General features: G+C 39.9%; 1 protein-coding gene and 1 pseudogene across 9 annotated transcripts in view; one reads left to right on the top strand and one right to left on the bottom strand.

Moving 5' to 3' along the window:
* The window catches only part of LOC129779042 (protein dachsous), a 269,924-nt gene that overhangs the window by 39,552 nt on the left and 213,310 nt on the right, over positions 1-17,062 (bottom strand). The window lies entirely within an intron of this gene.
* On the top strand, positions 3,113-3,239 carry LOC129780828 (U4 spliceosomal RNA; annotated as a pseudogene).

Below are 17,062 nucleotides of genomic sequence, written 5' to 3'. Positions count from 1 at the left end.
GTGCCCGAACCATTGCATCCAAATTCCTACACATTAAACGGAATTTGTCCGTTGTTAATGTTTTTTCACACCTCCTCGGTGCAACGCTTTCGCCGCAAACAGCAATCATTAGGCACCGTTTGAGCAAAACAAACATTCCGATCTCCGGGATGCAAAACAAGTTACTAATGCCGACGTGATTTGTGCAACAGCACATACACACAGCCACACGCACACACATACAGTTTCTGCAATCAAGCGCCCCGATGATTGCTTTTTACGACTATTACCGGAGGGAGTGCCCGCCCTGGAGCACGGGAAGCGGCGCAAGTTGATGGGCAATGATGATGGCGATGGGATCTACGCCAAATAAACGATGTTGTTTGCGCCAGCTACGGGTTTTTGTTTTCGGGTGACGTACCTCTCTGGGCTCAAGGGAAGCTAGGAAGGATGCTTGTGTGTTAACAACAACACCGATTTACAAAAACAATCTTTCACATCATTGTGTGTGTGTATGAATTGCGATGAGAGCAATAAAAGGTTTTTTTTAAATTTTAAATGTTGTATTTGGATTCCGTCTACCTCATCTTCATCGAGACTGCTTTGTTTCTGTGTGGGAACAAAATAGTGGAATTAGTTGGCTTCCACAATGAGTTTGGATCAATTTTTGAATCAAATTGAACTCTGGTGGCGGTGTCGGCCGCGTTAGAACCGATATCATTTCAATTGTGAGAATTTTCCCGTTTTTTCGGCTCCATTCAATAGCACAATTAGAGCGGATATGTAGCGAATAGATTTGCTGTGTGCCGACATAGTAAATGCAAACAGTGTACTTGGATCTTTTTTTTTTTGTCGAAAAATTTACACGAAAGATTCCCTTCGCGGGATTATCAGGTCGGTTTAACTATTTTCGGCGACGGGATTGGATCGCACTAATTATCGCCGTCTTGAGTGAGCGAATGGCGCCGGTTTCCGAACGCGAGCGTTAATGAGTGAAAGTTACCGCCGGCGGCCATTAAAATGCCACCCTTACGACGATACTGTTTAACTTTCGGGCAGTTCGGAATTTTGTTTGCCTGCGATCTGGGTTACGGGAGAGCAAATGCGCTGAACAAAAATACTGTCGGTAGTTTATTCGGTTTTGGAGCGTGTTTATTTGTTATATTTGTTAGGAATTGATTTTACCATTCGTTTTAACATCGTGTAATTGTTATTTCGTATCGTAGTTTGTAGAAGCAGAAATTCTGCTGGGGTTCTGATAGGGCACTGCTCGATCTAATTCGATAGCGATATTGAGAGCCCTTTCTATCGCACACGATCCCACTGCTCATATTCGCGATTGTCGGAATTAACTTGAAGTGCTCGAGATCGTTCAACTCAGGGCAAACATGCAATACAACAGAAGGTGGCCGAATTTGGTCCGGCCTTCTATCCCACTGTGGTGTACTGTATTCAAAGCGAACTTTAACATACTTTAACTGTGGTGAATGCACGTTGTAAACATTTGAAATATGAGAGCAACAGGGCTGCCAACTTATCGCTCGCTCGCTCCAGCGGATAACGCGTACACTTGGAAGCACCAGGTCAAACTGTTGCGGTGGCACAACGGTGGAATGCACAAACATTTTTTCAAACTGTTCTACGTGCAGTTCTGCTAGCATGGAAAAGGCTTCTTCAAACTTGCTGTAAAAATCTTTCAAATGTTGGGGACTATCGAACGACATGTACAGTTTTTCCAGCTTGAATTTCTCCCTGAATATCTTCATTAGATTGTAGATTCCATGCAGCTCTTCGATGTATAATTGCCTGCTCAGGCACACTTCAGCCGCGTTGTACTGCCTCTGGCTGTTGCGAAGAATCTCGGGACAGGTAGACGGCTGCAAGCGGAACGCTACGTTTCTCCTTGGCAACATCGAACCAATGAGATGGTTCCATCCTCGGGAGACAGCTGTGAGCGGTAAGAGTTCAACTGTTGGTATGTGGTTCAATACTGCGAGTTGCATTTCCACTGGAAGATCGTCAAATTCCTTGGTTGGTGCTGTTTCAATCATCTTCCGAATTAAGTGCTGATTCGTGGATACAAAGCGAGTCGACTGTTTTTCTCGGCAAATTGAAGATCACTGATAGCCCAATGAACTAGATATTTGAGTCTTGGTGCAAATAGCTGCTCAACGATCTTTTGCCTACCTAAATTCGGGTAATCCATCTGTTTTTTTTGTGTGTGCGTGTGAACAACAAACATGAACAACTATGATGTTTAGTCTCTAAGATGATTATTACTAACAACCAGAGTGAAAGATAGAAGGAAGACTCCTCTTTTTAATTCAGGTAATCATCAATAGGGTATTTATGATTTTTGTGGCTAAGAAATACTTTTAATGTCGAATTAAACTATCTAAATGCTGAGGGAAGATTCTGTTTTTCATTTCAAAAGACAATTAGATACGATACCTTATCTTAGTATCGTTTCAAAACCAAACATTACTGAAATTTTGAAAAGGTCCCTAATCCAAGATACTCCTCGATCAAAAAACAATTATCATCGTCCGTGAAATTTACCCAAACCACTTCACTATTAATATAAACAAGGGTTTGGTTTAAAAGTTTTTGTTCAATATCGTCAAATCGGACGAGGAAAACAGATGTCATAATGTTTGAAAAGCATGATGCAGCACTCAGAGGATTGATATGTCCTTCAGAAATATTTTTCCCTGAAATGAATCGTCATGTAAAATCTTTCGTAAACAAGGTGTCCCTAAAATTATTACAAATATCAATTTTCGGTGGTGCTTTTCATGAAAGGGAAAACTTGGTTGACAATAATGATTCATAGACAAAACACGTTTCTTCCGAGCTCCTTGGACGTTTCGATTAATCGTAAAAAAGTTACCAAGAATCCACATCAGTCGATATCTTCGGTGATCTAAATGAACTTGAGATTAAAATTTAATTTTGCTAGTGATTCTTATTTCAGCGGAATGAGTATTTAAATTAGTGATGCAATGGATAGTGGTTTGGCCGGATATCCGGCGACCGCAAAAAAAGCGTTACATGTAAGAACGAAATAAACACATTTTTAAATAAAAATTTTGGACGAAGATTAAATTTTTCGATTAGAATAAATATCCTATTTAGCTTTGCGCAATATCGTAACCAAAGAGGTTTTACCGAGGTGCGATTATTGCTAGTCGAAAAAAATCCTATTTAATAGTGTATTATATTTTCTGCAATGAATTTGTAACAGTTTTTTATTCTGATAATGGTTTTATATCATAAAAAGTAGATTTTTATAACTGTATTGAGATAATTCTAGTACTGGGCGAGTAAGAGTAAGAGGTACATGCAATAAGCAATCAATTATTTTTATTGAGATTGAGAACAAACTTAGAACTGTCTTCAAAATGGTAGTCTGAGAGGGGGACTCCACTACGAATCGAAATTATTATGATCGGCGACACATTCACTAATTTGAAACTCAACAACTGTTAGGTTTGGCGGAGAAGTGCGTTAGGCTTTTATATATTCGTATTTCCGCATGTTACTGCATCAAAAAAGTATTTGGATAAGGACGAGACTGCACAAAAAACACCGAACTTATTACGTATGAGAACATCTTCAAACGTTTGAGAGATCGTTGCTACTTAGAAGAAGACCAAAATTATCTGATTGTAATCTTTTTAGACCCGAGGTACAGGTCAGATCATTTAGGAACTCTCGAAACATAAACAGATAGACAAAAAATCATCAGAATCAAAATCATCGTACAAAAATATCTCAAGGTAAATCTTCTGAGAATAAAACTCATACATCATAAAACATCCATAAACATGGAGGCGATCTGGCGTAGTGTTAACATCCATACCTCTCACGCAGAGATCACGAGTTCAATTCTCACTCACGACATTCTTCCAAAAATGGAAGTAAAAGTGACGAACCAGCCGAAATGTGTTGAAAATCACTATAATACAGAAAACAAAATCCATAAACATCCGGTATTCGGCCGGATAGAGTGAGCCACTATCCGGTATCCGGCCGAATAGCAAATATTGGCCGGATAGTCCGGATACAAGATAGTTACCGGATATCCGTTTCATCTATAATTTAAATATATCAAAAAACTTCATAACGAAAACTACAAGAAATAGCTTGGGTTGAGAATAAAGAGATTTATACACATTCAATCATAAAAGCACCTTACTTGCGAGAAAAAAAATGAAGACAGTATGTAATCGGGTTGGCTCCTTTTACACGATTATCGAGATCAGAAGTATTGCTTTTTTATTCGACATCAAACGGCTTCGTTTGCCATTCCGTGGAATCTCGGTTTCAACCTTCAGAAATGCTGTTGGCTGCTCGCTGGCTGTAGTGAGACTAGAATGAAAATGAAATGAAACATTCCACTTCTGTCATCGTGATGTAAAATCCGTTGATATGATATTTCAATAGAAATCCCAATGGCGCTAAGTTTCCGCGCCGACATAAAGTAGAGTTACATTAAATTAGCGACAAGAAGAATGATGACAATTCCTGTGGATGGACTTTTGAAATTATCAATCCACGATACTTTTTGACGTGTCTAACATGTAACTGGAATGTATGTGGGGTAAAATGAAAACCTAAACATAAAACATGTAGGAAGAAATGATAGATTTCGAATGATTGTAACTCAAGTATTTTCCAATAGATCGGAAATATGTTTCCATCAATTGACAGGAAATATTTTTACGTATCTATCACAATTAATAAAGTGTTATTGGTCCCAATTGCCACGTTTTGATTGGTCCGATTTGTGCTCTTCAAATTGTGTCGCCCAATCGAGGTGAAGCATTAGACGAATTATATTTGTATTTACAAGCAAATTATGGTGTTGTGATTATTATGTTCAAAATACTCACGGTTTCGTGATAATTTGAGCCAAATTTCTCATGAAATCTTGCAACTGTTTGTGTTTTTTTTATCCCATTCGTTTATTTCAGGCTCATTAGTATTTCAGCTGTAACAGAGCCGAATTTTAATAGTGCACGTGTCACATGTTTATCATATCTATAAATAGCACATTACACAGTTGCCATTTTTTTTGGCGTTATAGTATTCCTTCTATACCATTACATATGGTACATTACATTTCACAGTAGCCATTTAGGCGTAAGAGTATTCGTTCTGTTCTTCCATTGTCCAGTTAGACCGGACAGCGGAGACAGTTGATATGATCATTGTTGAGTTATTTATAGAACAGCAGCCCGATGTTTCTTGCAGAGCAGAGCATTTGTATGGATGAATCGATCTTATTTCGACCGTGGATCGATCTCCATCGCTGATGATTGTTGCGTGGACGTAGTTATTCTGTAACAACACAAAGATGGTCAATGAGGGCCCTGAGTTTTGAACTCACGATCGATCAATTACTAAGCGAACGCGCAACCAATGTGGCTACGGAGACCCCCTGTTTGTGTTTTAACAGATGACAATTGTATTGTCACGTATTTTCATTATTTATATGGTAAAAAGGTCCCGAGAGCAGTCGTATTCCTAGTCCTCGAAAGCAGCAACATTTTTGGTGAAATGCTGTTTTATTGAAGAATATTTTCCCACGCATCGACATTGAGAGTCTTAGAAAATTCAATATGGTATCTTAAACATAATGAAAGTTCGTTTGTTCTATTGCTGTGGGGGAGTTGAAACGTTGTACTAAAATATCTCTTTCATTCGTCTTCTTCGATTGATTTCACAAATATTCACTGCACGCTGTTACATTGTACTCATAATCAGCGGGAAATCAAATAAAATGATAGTTTTCTATTGATAAAACACTCACTGAAAACAGTATTTTCACATGGATGTGGTAGGCAATTAAATATAAACACGAGTATTGACGTCACGAAGCGAAAAAAGTTAATGCAGCGCAAGCTGTGTCACTCGTACCTTCACCATCTTCATTACCTTCCTTTTTCAGGACATTCAGAGCAACTAGGTAACAGCGAAATGCGGTTTTCGCAACGCAGACTTAAAAATCAAGGAGCCTGGGGAAATCGTTGCAATGCATGCACATGCAATCCGGGAGTATTTTTGGTTCCACCGAAATGGGTTTCCCTAACATGGACTTCAAAACTAAGGAGCCTAGGAAAATCGGCATTGCAGGTTAGGGGTGTTTTTGTTCCCACCGGAGTGTGTTTTCCTAACACGGACTTCACAACCAAGGAACCTGGGGAAATCGGCTTCGCAAATATATGCAAACTGCGAGTACTTTTGAACTCGTTTGCCTTTTTGCCCTACGAGGCATTTGTCCAAACTCTTCACTTACAAAGTAAATATGTTGTATTCAATTGAATTCGGAAGTGGTCCCATCCAATCAATCATTTGATCAATAGAAACAAATGAATGATTGAGGCTTGGTTTTGGTTGGGGTGGTATATTTTTCCTGGGTCAAAACCATAGAAGGCACCCCTTCAGGAGCAGAAGATGATCAGCTTTTGAAAACAGAACATTGTCAGTAGTACCACTTTGCCCCCGAACAACAAGGTAATTTTTATGCGGAATAATCGCTGAAATTGAACAAAATAACTGTTCACTTCTTCTAGAATACGTGAACAGTCGTCCAAACTGTTGATTTGTCGAACATATCAGGTCAAATGAACTAAATTCCACTAGAAATCCCTTAAATTCGAAACACACAAAACTAACGGGTGTTCAATAAAAAATGAGAATTTTTTCAATACCTTTCAGTAACTTAAATAAAGAGCGTAAAATTTTCTTTCTCCAAGAAAATTGCTCTTTGGGCTCCCTAGAAACAGTAGGCGTGTTTGGTTTTGCTAGTTTGAATTTAGTCAAAGCAAAGATGGCATCGAAACAGCACGTGCTCCGTGAACGCATTGTACGGTTCTACGAAACGCATTTCCAGCAAGGAAAAAAGTGCACGGTGGCACATTTTAAGGAACAAAATGTACCTGTCAGTACGGTATATCGTGTCCTGGGTTCCCTGAACGTAGGGCGGAAGGTCGGAAGTGGTCGTCCGGTGACGATAATGACGAAGCAGAGGAAGACATCGTTAAAGAAGCTGTTTGACAACAAGGACGCAACCAGCCTGCGTGACGCCGGTCGAAAATATGGCTGCTCCCACGTATTGATCCGTCGGACCCTCAAGATGGAAGGAATCGTCTGCAGGAAGAAGACGAGGTAGCCGGAGTACACGGAGGAGCAGATTGAGACGGTTAAATCACAGTTTCGGTGGATGACAAAAAAATACCGCGGGACGTCTTTCGTTCTGGACGACGAAAGCTATTTTCCGCTGTCCAAAACGCATATTCCAGGAAATGATAATTACTATTCCAGCGACAAGTCATCCACACCGCCTGAAGTGAAATACAAGTTCAAGCAAAAGTTTGAAAAAAAGGTTATGTTGTACATCGCCATTTCCGACCGGGGCATTTCAAAGCCTTGGTTTAAGCCGAGCGGTCTGGCAATCAACCAACAAATCTATCGAGAAGAGTGCCTCGATAAAATCCTGCTGCCGTTCCTGAACGAGCATCACGCGGATGGGAAGTACGTCTTCTGGCCGGACAAGGCGTCTTCCCATTACGCCAAGAAGACGCTGGCGTATCTTGAGGAGAAAAAGATACCGTTCGTGCCGAAAGATCGTAACCCAACATACTTGCCCCAGTGCCGCCCAATAGAGGATTTCTTTGGCTCACTCAGTGCCCTAGTGTATAAAAACAATAGGAGGGCCAAGGACACGAAGCAACTGACTACAAGAATCCGGAATTGTATCCGGAAAATGGACGTAAGTGCCGTACAACGTTCTTGTGAGAGCATCGCGACAAAGTTGCGTCGAACAGCAGACCACGGCCCTTACTCAAACATTCACTGACATTTTTTTGAAGAAAATACATTATGTTATTAATAAAAAAATACTGAAATCTATGAAAAAAAATATTTTTTTTTATATGTGATTGAAAAAATTCTCATTTTTTATTTAACACCCGTTACGGCCGAATGGCTGCCGAGAGAGCAATTTTTGTTCTTATTTACATTTCAACATGTGACAGCTCCACGGAAGTACCGTCATGAATTTCTTCAAACATAAGCTGATTATCAATGCTGTGTCAATAGTCAATAGTTATGCTACCAAACAAGCAGGTGACAACTTTACCCCCACTTCTCCTACCTGGATTCAAGGCATGCTTCAATCGGCATACAAATGAGTAATAAAATTACTGAAATAGACTCTACTGTTAGTGTTGTGGTTGTATCTATTTCTGGTAACGATTTTTTTGAATTTGAAGATATGAAGTATTTTTTTTATTTTTTCACAGAAAATGTGAAGTATTTTTTCGGACACTTTAAGTGTTTTTCGTGTATAGCGACCGTGAAGAAGTGACACACTGACGATTGACGATTTTGTTCATGAGAGAAAAATCCACAAAAACAGGGGCTAAAGAAAAACCCTAAAAACAGGAACCGTGAACCAAATAAGCTGAGAGGTATCTAAACGGAACGAATCCAGTCAACAGCTCTCCAGGTATCTTTCCAAAAGCTGGCAACCGGTGGAAAAGGAAGCACAAAGCAGAATATCAAGACATTTTTTAATTAAACTTATTTCGACATTCATACTGGAGGGAAGATTTATTACGACTCGAGAGAGTTGTATGCTTCTGACTGGCGGGAAATTTTTTGGTCGTTTTTAGCCTGTCCTGCTGCGGGATTTGGGATTCATGATGGGTAAATTCGATGGGCGAGGGTTTCCTTTCAACAGACGTCAGCGTCAGTGTCTCGGTGCCGCGTGGGGAAAGCTACTATCAACTTATGGCTTTATGTTATATGTATACATGAATCCCGGTAATCACCCTTTATCCGTCGCCTGCGAAATTTCTTCGAATTGTTTTTGTCGATGTCTCCCCGCAGAATTATAGCCTCGTCCTGTTCCGTGTGGAACGCGTTGGGATTCCACGGATCAACCGATCCCCCAACAATGGCCATTCTGTGCGAGAGGTTGTTTCTTCGTTTGTCAGGAGAGCTCTTGACAGTGGATTTTTGGTTTACTCTCAATTACTCCTGGGGAACGGAGGGCAAGCAGTGAGAGTTTCTTCCCTCACGAGATTTAATCAGTTGGGACGAAATTTATGGACGTCGATACGCCATAAAAATAGTTTCCGCGCGCAGTATTCTTTTAAGCGCTCTGAGATCGAATGAGTAGAGCAGCGAAGAAATATAACACGCGCTGAGATGGCGGCATTGTAATTTGACTGCAGTATCGTTTCTCTTCTTCGCACTGACTCGCTTTCGTCCAATCCGAATGAATATAACTGCATCTCCCTCTCACTACCCGGGTGAGCCCCTTTCGGGCAGCTGGGCTATAATTATTTTAAAATTCGAATTGCAGGCTTCCATTTCACTGGAATTTGTAGCTTTGCTCGTTGATCATTGATTGTGATTTTGCTTTCTTCTTACCCAAGTGAGGGTTTTCTTGGTTGCACCCATGAAAACAATGTACACTGTGGTGAGCAGCGTTGAAATACCTGTCATAATATTTCACTGAAAAAACGTCAAAATACTGTTACTCCTTGACTTGACTCTAAGTACTGAAAGCAAGAAACAAACCAGATCTATTCCCTATCATCAGAAAATAATAATCTCATCCAACGGAAAAAAGCCCATTACCACTCAACGCACGCACCATTTGCTGGTCCATCTCTGCTTCTGCCTTGATCATCTTTTTTTTCGATCACGAGGCAGACTCATCCCGATCATTTCCTCTACATCAACGCGGCCAGCAGCGCATGGTATTGTGTGTCTTGTAACGCAAGAGATGAAGCTTTTCAAATAAAGCAGGCGACGGCGAGGGCGCGAGAGATGTAATAGGATTAAAGCTGCGTGCCGGTCTACTGCGATCCACCTTGCTATTGCTTTTTTCAAGTTCTGCCAGAGATGCCTGTTCCGACAAACACACATCATGGTCGTCAGTGTTCGACTTCAGCAGCACTTGTCCTAATCATCGCCGATATCTCCGTCGCCAAGTTAATCATCTCATACCATTGCTGCTGCTGCTGCTACTTCTCGCTACTCAATCCAATCGAATCCGTGCAAACATTGGACGCTTGGAGTCTATCTGTCGACCTAATCACTCATCCGCAGCCGGGAAGGAAGAAAAAAATGAATGATGGACACCATCCTCCCGTTGCATTCTACCTCAGCCTTAATAATACGAACACAACAAAAAAAAGTAAATGCGAGATGGGATGAGCTGTGTTCCACTATCTCGGCAACCTGAGGCAAAAGTGCATTATGATTGCGATATTATCTCATTTGCGGTCAATTTTCATTCAAGCGGACTTTTGTGTAGGTATGCTGCACAACACACTTCAATTCGTTTAAAAATTCATTTTGCCCTCCATCTCGGCGCGCTCTATCTCTCCTTTTCCAAAGATCCCATCCCCGTTCCAAAGTTCGCGTTTGGATGGACTTTTTAATCATCCTCGTCATAATAATAATGAGGGCTGGAGATGAAAAACAGCAGAAGGAAACACACAGAATGATATCATAATCAAGGTTCGAAGAAAATTATATTTTTTCCTCGTCCGGTCACGTATTTTGATTTTTTTTGTTATTTTATTAAGTATATTCCTCGTTTCGCATGAATTCGTCTTTTTGGATGAATCGAAAAGAGAGAAGAAAAAAAATCTTTCAAGTGTCGCACAATCTTGTCTTGTCATCCAAAGGTCAAGGGTCCGGAAATGTATGCAAAAATATGTCCTTTCATGAACAAAAAAGGCTCATGATCATTGACATGTTTTTTTTTAATGAAAAATGGGCAGTTGTTAGAACTCTTTCGAAAATTAAGAATATGTTCAGTTCGTAGAACTTGATAGAATGTTTGCCTTCAAAAACAAATCAACAAATACTGTTTTATTGCAACGAATTTATGAAAAAGTACAACAATAATGTCATACAACATTTAAAGAGTGGTAAAGATCTGAGCGAGAGAGGAGCAAGCTCGCGTTTGTTGTGTACACCCGTATGTCAGCGCGAGCCATTCACGGTAAGCCAGGGGAAAGTATTGAAATCTGCAAAACAAATTTTTTTCAAGACCTTTTGTGTAAAAATAATGTTGACGTCGGACTACGTCATTTCTATACTGAGGGGTAAGTTCAAAGTTTCGAGAACGCACGGCTATCTGGCTTTTTGGCACTCGGTCGTTTTCCGTCTGAAAAGTAAATTTTTGCCAATTTTTTTTTCGAAATAACAATAAATCTCGACGTTTCATACGACATTTGGCATCTATTTTTTTTTAAACCTCGACTTCATGAATTCCTCCCTTGAATGATTTTTCGGATTTAAAAAAAAAAATCAAATTTTGACGTCTGCGTCACTTGAAAATGAAGTCCGATTGAGCTATTATTTCGAATAGGGTATTTTATCGCCCAAATCAACATTCGCAGAAAGTACATATATACGATTTATTAGAGGCATAAAAATCAAATGCCTGCAAATATATGTCAGGTTTTTTTTGAGGGGCTCAAAATGAAAGGGGTGTAAGTGGCATCATCGATTTCTCTACATCGACTCTCTCTTTTGGTCATAACCTAGCTGCAAACTCAATCCCAGCTGTATTTCACAATGTGAAAGATAGGTCGCAGCCTCATCAATCGGATTCTGATGAAGAAAAATCGATCAAATTACTTACACCCCTTTCATTCTAAGCCTCTCAATCAAATTTATAATTTCAAGCATCGATATTTCTATATACGAGAATATTTATGTTTGTAGAAAAGGAAACTGTTCAATTTGCGTTTAGTGGGAATGGAATATAAATGTTGAAAATGAGTGATGGTGAGAAAATTGTACTGATGGGATTCGAACTCCGGTTGTTTTGATTATAAAGTAGCAGCTATCTCGCATGGCTATGCTGGAGCAGTTGAAATTCGTACATATGATACGAAAGAGATGCAATCAGATCCACCATTCCTGGTTGCCGATTTCGCTTAGTTAACTGTGTCTTAAGGGGGTATTCTAGTCTAGAAATCTGAAAAAATCGAAATTTTTTTTTACCATATTTCTGTAGTTTAGGCATTCAAGAATATACTCTAGAAAGGACTTATCGAAAATCCTATTATTTACCTAGTTAGAGCCATCTTAGTGATGTGGTATCTAACCTGTTACGGCCATCACAATGAACTTCAAACGCGTTTCTCTCGGAACTAGTTTTTTTCTAACTGGCGTACACGATATCTCAAGTTCTACTGAACCGATTTATGTCAAATTTATATGAAAATAATCTGCATACATCTCTCTATCGCATGAACCAATAAAAAATTATAACTTTTTAATTTTACTATTTTTAAAAAATCGGTAAACGCAAAAAAAAACGTTTTAAACAGCATTTTTGTTTTCAAACGGCCGCCATTTTGTTAAAACCCATGTTTTTGACTTGTCCGAGGTTCATGCCATAGCGACATCTTTACTGATTCAGAATCTGTTCGATTTTTTTTGTTTCAGATAACCAGATGGACTGGAATCGTGTACGCCATGGCACAACTTTTTTTTGAATACCCTCACTTCACCAGCATGTAACTATTCTAATTATGAATATTTTTTTTCCGTCCTATTTTTGTTTTATTGTTGAAAGATAGATAAACGAATAATGATATAATGGATAGTAAAAATATTCTTTGTTTTATTTTTACGGAGTTCGAAAAAACGTCCGAAATTCGTGTCTCTACACTAGAATACCCCCTTAACCCTTTCATTACGAGCGTCGTCTTTAGACGACATGAAATTCATACAGCTCTTCGATCACACCAGCGCGATGTGCATACTTTTCAGCGCAGTGCTCCGTACAGGGGTAGCACTTCGGCGGAACGCACTGCCGTAGTGAAAGGGTTAAGGGAGAGTGGCGCAAAAATTTGATGCCAAATGTCTTAAAATTGCATTGTGATTGGGTGATTTTTCGATTTTAAAAAAACTCAAACTTTGACCGCTTTGCGTCACTCTCCCTTAAGTCCGATTGAGCTGAAATTTGGCATAGGTGTTTTTTCGAGGTGGTGAACATTTTGTATAGGGTAACTTTTTGAAATTTTAAGGTCGATTTTTTCCGGAAGAGATTAGATTGAACATGAGAAAGCAGTATTACACTCTACACATGAATGCCAAAATGACTCTCATTTAGACTGATTCGAATGCTATATGAATAAAATTGGTGAGCTGGGAAAAATATTATTGTGTTCAAGCCATAACTAATATTGGATCGTTATCTCGAAAGATCTGTAAATCCGTATGGAAAAAAATCTGTAATCTGTATCTACAGATTCTTGGTTTCAAAAAGACTGAAAAATCTGTATAAATACAGATTATTCTGTAGATATGGTAACCCTGGAGCGGAAAGTATTATGTTACTTCCGTAGGGATGTGCTGTACGTGCTTTACATATTTGCCCGATTCCCAACAATTCAGAACATCGACGTTCGATGCTCACGGGAACTGGACTATGCTTTTAGCATAACAATTTTCCCGCTCTACCCGCGCTGTATTCGCTGTGCCGTGAGTTTCTTGTTTACATTCTCTCCATCGGCGGTGATGATAGCAGACAAAGATAGGAAATTCTGTCATCCGTTCGCTGCCCCTTCAATGGTCGCGTCCACCTCCAAAGGGAGGCAGGCCGAGTGGTGGTACACTTTTCTCAGCGCAGTGTGTGGGGAGCACACGCGGAATGGCCGCACATTCAGGCCGTGTCACTCCCGCGAGTGAACCCGATTTCGCCAGTTGTCATTACCATGTGTACATATTTAACCATTAATTGGATTGGTTCTTCGTCGGCTTCAACGGTTGGTTCGTTGGTTGGTTGATGTTGTTCTTTTGCTTTCACCCATTCGGCTCACTGACTCTCTGGGCGCGCAGGCAAACAAGACTGTCATCGCGGTGCCATTCGGGTGTCCATATTCTTCGCAAGACGCGAGAAGGATGTTCCTGTCCTGTCCTGGGTCCCGTCCCTGGGCTCGTTTCGTTCCCTTTCTCCTTATTGTGTGTTTGTGTGTGCGCGCGCGCCCATCAGCAGTAGCCCTACTTGCTCCCGGAAACAAAACAAGTAAGAAATGGAAAGGGAAAATACGACGCTCACTCCCCGAAAAGTTTAATTTATGAAATGAAATGAGTAGATAAGGGGTTTTTCGTCGAAATAAATCTTTCCCGAATGAAAATAAAGATGCTGGAGGTGCTGGAGAGCTGGAGAGAGAGAGGGCGGAATTATTAGCTGCTCGCGCAGTTCGTATTTCGATCCCATGCGTTCGTGCGCCGAAACATATGTGTGCGATGATTATCGCACCATCAATTTCTTTGTGTTGTACCTGAGGAGACTGTATGTTTGGGGATTGCTATCACACTTTTGGTACTCACACGCCATTGATCGAGTTTGGGGCATTTTTCACTACATGACATACCTGTAATTAGAGAGGACAGATATGAAAAATTGATTAGTTCTTGTACTATTGTATTGATTACGAAGAAGAGGATGGGAAGAGGAGTATGGTAAGCAATCACATATAGTACTGGCAAAAATAAAGTATACAGAATCAATTCATTAACAAGAATCACCATATTTCTTGCCATGTACCATTTTGCTCCATAAGGAGAAAATGATCCTTTTTATTCGTAATATTGGACGCAATATTGATACCAGCAATATTTATGTTATTTGGTTACATTAGAAGCATTTTGTCAAAACGATACCATTGAGGCTGGCAAAAAAGTATACACTGTGGAAAATCATTTGTTTATACACAAAAACAACACTCAACTGATAAACCATGCGCTCTGTCATGTGTTATAGATGTAAACAAAAAAAAAGTCATTCGGTTTCAGTAGTGGCTTCGTCATGCGTTTGATTTTTTTTTTGACTGAACGGAAACATGAAAATCAGTTTGCAACTCGGACACTGCACTATCTGTAGCAAAACAAGTATCTGTTTCTGGTATGACAGATTTTTGTTTTCTTACTATAAATAAAATCGCTAAAAAAGCGTGATTGTCGTGAATAGTCGTAGACGGTCGTATATGGTCGTATTCTCGACGTAAACACAAACAGAGTGAGAGAGTGAGCAGTGCTTTGTGTTTGCGATGTGTTTTTTTGTGTGAGAGAGTGTGCGCGTTTGCATGTGTGCGTGTGTTCGTTTGCATGTGCATGTGCGTGTGTGGGAGTGTTTGTGTTTTTGGTTGGCTGGTACGTTGATGTAAACAAAAACAGTGTGAGAGAGTGAGCAGTCAGCAGTTGCGATGTGTTTTTTTGTGTGCGGGTCTGCGTGTGTGCGTGTGTTCGTTTGTGCGTGCATGCGTGTGTATGTGTTTGTGTGTGCGTTTTTTTAGAGTAGAGAGTAGAGAGTAGAGAGCAAAGAGAGTAGAGAGTAAAGAGAGTAGAGAGTAAAGAGAGTAGAGAGTAAAGAGAGAAGAGAGTAAAGAGAGTAGAGAGTAAAGAGAGTAGAGAGTAAAGAGAGTAGAGAGTAAAGAGAGTAGAGAGTAAAGAGAGTAGAGAGTAAAGAGAGTAGAGAGTAAAGAGAGTAGAGAGAAAAGAGAGTAGAGAGTAAAGAGAGTAGAGAGTAAAGAGAGTAGAGAGTAAAGAGAGTAGAGAGTAAAGAGAGTAGAGAGTAAAGAGAGTAGAGAGTAGAGAGTAGAGAGTAGAGAGTAAAGAGAGTAGAGAGTAGAGATCCTACCTATCTACCTGAAAAATGGATTAGTTTACTGTTTACTCTTTATGAACATGTTGGGGGTTCTGAAAAGAACCTTTGTTGTGTTTTTGCTTTTTTTTAAAAACTTTCTCAATTTTTTCTCACTATCTCATAGTTGATTCTTGATTTTTTTTTCTGAAGGCTTTGTACTTATTAAATGTTCAACGCCAGGCATCTTTTGGCGTATGTACATATCGTACAATCAAAATGATGGCTGTGATAGGGAATGCATAGGTGGTCATCAGCTCATTCACTGTTTTGCCACCCAACTCGATCACTTCGGCGGCCGAAACTATATAACGGCGGCTAGGTGGACTGGTGCACTGGTACTAACGCGCTCGGCCTAGCTACCCTTGCGGAGCAATTGGCGAATACACCTACGCGGAACTAAAGACCAACACGGTTCGAGCGGGATTTTATCTTTCCCTTCACTTTTCCTCCTTTCTCATGTCCAGACATGGCTGCTTGTGTTAGTTTGTTGATGTGATGTGATGCGAAACGATGTGGTGTACGGTTTGGATGAGAATGATCGTTACGGCAGCGGAGCGGGGATTTTTAAGCTGGCTGGCTCGAGAATTACGCATGTGTGAGACTGCGACCAATGTTTCGTTCGTTTTTTTTTCTTTTTCCTTCCCAATCGTGCTTCATTCTATTTCGCTGCTGCTCTGGTTGCCCGTTTTGGTCGGTACGATTTGAGGAGCACAAAATGGACCAATCAAAAATGGGCAAATAGTGCATTTGGACAATGCTTGATATTTCACAATTATTCAATTGTTTATCTCAAGAAAAATGAAATGTTATTCGTTATGATAGATGCGTAGATATATTTCCTATCAATTGATGCAAACACCTTTGCGATTTATTGAGATATGCTCGAGTTATAAGCGTTCCAAATCTTGCATTTTTTCCTACTTGTTCAGTGCCTAGATTTTCATTTCACCCCCTATATCTTCCGGTTAGACGTAGTCCTACGTCAAAATACTTTCATTTTCATCATGTATTAAATTTAACAACGGTTATGTTTCGTTTATGTTTATTTTTTCGCAATGAATCAAATGAATTTTTTTTTCAACAATGAGTTTCAAATAAATCAGGTGAAGGTAAATATTTATTGATTTGTGAATAAAAATAATTCTGTTTCAAATGTTCGACATTTTCAGATATCTTATATTGTCAGTCTCTTCCCTCCCTAAAATTACCACTTGGTATGTGGATGGCCTATTGTCACATTTCTAGGTGACAAGAGTCACAGTCACAGTCACATTTATAGGTGACAACAAAAACAGTGTGAGAGAGTGAGCAGTCAGCAGTTGCGATGTGTTTTTTTGTGTGCGGGTCTGCGTGTGTGCGTGTGTTCGTTTGTGCGTGCATGCGTGT

This window comes from Toxorhynchites rutilus, chromosome 3 (assembly GCF_029784135.1).
Source record: "Toxorhynchites rutilus septentrionalis strain SRP chromosome 3, ASM2978413v1, whole genome shotgun sequence".
NCBI classification, from domain to species: domain Eukaryota; kingdom Metazoa; phylum Arthropoda; class Insecta; order Diptera; family Culicidae; genus Toxorhynchites; species Toxorhynchites rutilus.
The sequence above is the reverse complement of the archived record's forward strand: the minus strand, read 5'-3'. Positions and strand labels throughout refer to the sequence as shown.